This window comes from Eumetopias jubatus, unplaced genomic scaffold (assembly GCF_037043125.1).
Source record: "Eumetopias jubatus isolate StellerSeaLion01/CBP00866 unplaced genomic scaffold, mEumJub1_p1.0 scaffold_17, whole genome shotgun sequence".
Lineage (NCBI taxonomy): Eukaryota > Metazoa > Chordata > Mammalia > Carnivora > Otariidae > Eumetopias > Eumetopias jubatus.
This window is the reverse complement of record NW_028274823.1, coordinates 80,204,789-80,210,278: the sequence shown is the minus strand read 5'-3', so window position 1 is coordinate 80,210,278 and position 5,490 is coordinate 80,204,789. Positions and strand designations below refer to the sequence as shown.

Here is a 5,490-nt window from a genome sequence, read left to right as displayed (position 1 = left end):
GTCTTTGAGTGAATTTTATGGGTGAAATTTTTTAAAAGATGTATGTTCTATGTTTGGGTGGAAGTCGAAAAACAGAAGCAACGTCTAGGGCAATAGAAGGTCAGAGGGGTTGAAACCTTGGGAATACAAACACCACCAAGAATCTTTTAAAATATTGGGTAGGGATTTAGTTCTACAGGCCATGGAATTGTAAGGTTGGTTTTTCCCTGAGAGCTGGAACTGACTGGTGTGGAGGCTGGTCATTCAGAAGACATCTGGGGAACAAAAAACAACGTAATTAGCACCCTTTTCAACTTTGTCGCTACTAAAAAAGAACTGATTTATTATATTTAACCTGCAAAAAACTACTAGAGCAGGAATACTGTCTTTTTTCTTGTAAACAAGATGGGACTAAAGTCATCACAATATGCACGCTGACATTTTTAAAAAATATTTTATTTATTGGAGAGCACAAGCAGGGGGAGTGGCAGGCAGAGGGAGAAGCAGGCTCCCCACTGAGCAGGGAGCCCGATGCGGGGCTCAATCCCAGGACCCTGGGACCATGACCTGAGCCAAAGGCAGACGCTTAACTATCTGAGCCACCCAGGTGTCCCATGCTGACGTGTTTTATCAGCTAATGGAACCGATTGCTTTCTTACACCACAACAAAAACGAAGATAAATTAATGGATCAAGGCCTGATGGATGAGTAGATATGGAATCAAGCAAATACAGTCAAATGTCACTGTAGAATCTAGGTGGTGAGTATACTAGTGTTTGTTGTAAAGTTCTGTCAACTTTTCTCTGTCTGATGATGCTCAAAACAAAACGGTTAGGATAGAAAGGTCAAAAAAAGCCATATCTAAAAGGGAAACCAAAATTAGGCAAGGGAAACAAAATATATATGGGCTAGAGGATAAAAGTGCATGGAGAGAAAATATTCCAAGTGATTTGTTTGACGTGCCGGGTGTTTCTTTTCCCCACACGTGAAACTTTGCAAACACATAACATATAACACAGTCTTTGGCACCGCGGGACAGAGTCACACCCCTGGCTCTCAGCCCTCGACCTTGTGGCACGAGTCGGGAGAAGAGGATGGCGTCTCTCTACTGCTCTCATTGAGGACCAAGGGGACCCACGAACAAACTCCACCCCTTTCCCCTCTCAAGCCAAGGAGAAGCCACCTTGGTCACCTGTGTGGTGCCAACCATGATGGTAAGCAGAAAAGGAAAGGCCTCTCCCAACTATTACAGGGTAAGGGGTAAAAGTAAAGAAGGGGTACAGTTTGGATTAGGCCACAAGAGGGAGCAGGTGACACCATCCAGAAGCATGTGCAGCTTTGGGGGGCAGTTGGGTACGCAGTGATTGGGCCTCTGAGTTACCTTGTCCCTGGCTGAGCAGGAAGAGTAGGGTAAATGGAAGGGGCGCAATTTGGCATTGATGATGTCCCCCAGTTTGGGCTTGAGGGAAGCAACACCCACGAGGAAGCCACCCACAGCAGACTGGCTTGCCAGCTCCTTGCAGGTTGCTCCAGTCCCAGAACCTTCAACATAAACAGGATGCTCTGAGCCCCTGCATCAGCCACGTGAGACTTAAGCCATCCCTGGAGTGTTTCGTGTACTTCCTGTTGCAGTCTGGCCAGTACCAATGGCCCACATGAGCTCATAGGCCAGGACAACCTTGTTCCAGTCCTCTGCATTATCTATGGTGGCCTTGGTTTGCTCAAAAGTGCCTACTCAGTGATGCCAGCTTCCCTCTCACTCAGCTTCTTTCTCCCCAGTGCAGGCGATTACTTACAGTCCCTTTGCAAGGGTGCGGGCCCCTTTCTGCCCTATCTGCTCATCTGACTCCCCAGAGACAGGCCTTTTTTCTGAGTGCCCTCAGGAGGGCCAGGGCTGATCACCCAGGGAAGGCCCCGTCCGTCACTGGGCAGCAGTTCTCCCAGCCAGGTCTTGGGGTTCTGCCGGCCAAGTCCATGTGGCCGTGGGGGGCACACAAACTACCTAGGCATCTGCCGCAGCTTGGCAGTGTTCAGAGAGGTGATGCGTCCCCCCAGACTCTTCTTACAGTGCTCCCCACCAAGAAGAACTTCCTGAGGGCACCATGGCACTGGAACCAACACACAGAAGGCCAGTATCACCCCCACCCCGTGATTTTTCAGTACGCTGTAATTTATCTCTATATTTTTAGAAGGATATATCTTATGGACAAAAAGAAAAGCAAAAAAAAAAAATCTTAAACTCTACTCAGCAATCGTTTTGAAGGTTGTTTTGTTGATTTTCTTACTCTGAGGCTGTTGTAGCACATTGTGGAATAGATCGTATGAATACCAGCCTCACTTAGACATTCAGTTCAGGAGAAAAGATACACAATTAGGTTAAGTAAAAATCTTATAAACTTGAATTTGTAAGGTGAACTCATGATCTGTTTTATCTTTAAAAGATACACACAGTGCCAATGTCACTTTCCTGGTTTTGAGCCAGTACTACAGTTATATAGGAATTAGCCATTGGGGGGGTGGGGGTTTGGGGGGGAATGGAGTGTAAGGCATACAAGGCTCTTCCTACAACTTCCTGTGAACCCGTAAATATTTCAAAATAAGCCTGAAATGTCAAAAAGACAATGATAAAATTCAGTTAGTACTTGAATATGTTGCAATAGGCCAAACTGGGGGTCAAGGTGGACTGAGAGAATGCGTGAAGAGCCGAAGATGTGAAATCCATCAGACCATTCACAACAAAGGATTTCTGAGTCTTTGAGTTCTTCACGGTTGTAATTGCAAGTACTTGGGAATAATCCCAAAAGCCAAGAACATGCTTTTTATATAGTGGTCCGCACACTCAAAATTCCATTCTTCTCCCATGCCATCCTGTGGATCGGGAGGAGACTGTGGGGTTAATTGTCCATGGTGCAGGAGGGGAAATAAGGCACAGAGTAATGAAGACACTGAATCTGGGCCACACAGAACAGGAAGTAGGTCCAGGGATGGAGTCTCAGATCACTCAGGGAATCTCAGTTATACAGTAGATTACAGGCATCATCTAGGCCCTGCTTCCTGCCCAGGTGTACATCAAAATCACCTGAGGATTTCTGTTTAACACAGAGACAGGAGTGGGGGCCCATTCCCAGACATGTACTCAGTTGGCCTGGGATGGGGCCTAGTTAACATTATTCTTTTTTTTTAAGACTTTTATTTTTATGAGAGTGAAAGAGAGAGAGAGCATGAGCAGGGGGAGGGGCAGAGGGAGAAGCAGGCTCCCCACTGAGCAGGGAGCCCAATGAGGAACTTGATCCCAGGACCCTGGGATCGCGACCTGAGCTGAAGGCAGACGCTTAACCCACTGAGCCACCCAGGACCCTTCATTAGCATTATTCTTAAAACCTCCCTAGATGCTTCTAGTGTGCAGTGAGGGTTGACATCCAATCATCTTTTACCAGCTGAGGAGTCTGAGGCTCATGGAGGTGAAGCAACTCATCCCAGCTGGTCATTCACTCAGGGAGCTGGTCCGACACCACTCATCGCCTAGTGGTGAAATTTCGTTTTCTGAAAGTTTAGTTTTCTACACACACACACGGGCGTGTATGTGTGTGTCCTTTGTTGGCTATTTGCTCTCTGATCTCTCTAATGTCACCCATGGACAAGATTCTGAGAATCTGTTCTCTCTGAGCCAAAGCCCCTTAGAACTGGGACCGCTGCCAAATTCACAACAATGACAAACATTCTGTCTATGTCTCTGCATGCTATCCAGTGCGTTTGGAAAATTACAAACCCAATCGCTTTTCTTTTTTTTTTTTAAAAGATTTTATTTATTTATTTGAGAGAGAGAATGAGAGAGAGAGAGAGAGAGCACATGAGAGGGGGGAGGGTCAGAGGGAGAAGCAGACTCCCCACCGAGCAGGGATCCCGATGCGGGACTCGATCCCAGGACTCCAGGATCATGACCTGAGCCGAAGGCAGTCACTTAACCAACTGAGCCACCCAGGCGCCCCCCAATCGCTTTTCTCCACAAGAATTCCAAAGACACGTGTTTCCCAAAACAGGAGAGCTTTTCTAATTCATGTATTTTGGCATTTGCTTACTGCCTGAGCATTTGTCAGAACACAGGGATAAACCTATCTCAGGTACTGAGAAGTTTTTATTTGTGCAGAACTTTCTGGCTAGTTCAGGATGCCTCCGAGGAAGCTTATATAACCGGTGAGGCCTGAGCTGGGCGGTGAGCTGGGCACTCTTATGTCAAACCACAACACCTTGCTCTTAGCTCCTGTCCAAGTGATCAGGGATTAAGAGGCTTTCTTGGTATTTGGCTCATTTCCTTCATTCCTGAACCAAGTGGCTTGTTTATCTCCGTCAGGCTGAAACCAAAAGTAACCACGAGAATCTTGATCACTTTAGTAAGAGTAGGTTTTTATATGTTACAGTAGATTCCTTCTATAGTTAGGAGACTGACTGAAAATGGAGCTACCTTCCTTAATCCTTCCTTTCTTACACAGCCATCCAGAATCTAGCCACCAACCTCCATCACGGGCAACAGTGGGCTGAAGCTCTCCTGTAGGGTGTGAGGCAGATCTGGGTCCACACACTGACCAGTCACTGAGTCTTCACACCACTAGAAACACCCCTCAATATGGTGGCAGGTCCACAGTCTTTGGTAATCCAGTTTCATTCAACTCCATACTCACCTGGAAACCCCACAAGACACTGCACAGTCCTTGGCCCTTGACTCTTGATGGTGAAGCTGTGGACGAAAGGCACCATAAGAACGTTCCATCTCTTACCTCAGTTCTCTGTTCTCTCATCTCAACCACTTGCTGTTCTCTCTCAACAAGCTTCTTCTGTTTTTATTATTTTCAGGCCACATGAAAAAACATGGCTGACAAGGGGACCCAAATGCCTATGTGACAGCTCTGACATGCCCCAGATTCAGCTTTCCAGGGAAGCAAGTCTAATTGTCTCCTCCTAACAAATTTTTTTAAAAGATTTTATTTATTTATGAGAGCAAGAGAGCAGGAGCAGGGGGAGGGGCAGAAAAATAGGAGAAATTAAAATCAAACCATTCTGATGTAAAACATGAATGTCTTGTTAAGGATTTAGCTCATCTGAGTAACTTAGGGATTCTGCTTCTACCTGTGAAGAGGTATTTATCCATGTACAACATGAGGTGTTAGCAACGATACAGAGCCTTCCTTGAGCTACAGATAAACAGTCTAATGCTATTCTATTACCAAGGATCACTTGGGCTAGGAAACCTAAAGACTTCTGCTGGGTCTTAATGGTTCAGGGAGCGGAGCGAGCTCTTCTGTTAACAGTTCTGGTAAGGTTTCTCATCATAACTTCTAAGTCTGCCAGGTCTACTCCAAGCCATGAATTTATGATTCCAAGGTATTGGTTAAAATGATCCCCAGAATATGTGGCAGGAAGGTCACAGCCTTGGCTATGACCACAGCTGTTGTCTTCATATTCAAAAAGTTCCTCATCAGGGTAATCATCTATTCTCGGTAAGTCTCTTTTCCT

At 46.0% G+C, this 5,490-nt stretch overlaps 1 pseudogene; it reads right to left on the bottom strand.

Moving 5' to 3' along the window:
* Positions 1-239: 239 nt before the first annotated feature.
* On the bottom strand, positions 240-4,734 carry LOC114210259 (triosephosphate isomerase-like; annotated as a pseudogene).
* Between the last annotated feature and the right edge of the window lie 756 nt (positions 4,735-5,490).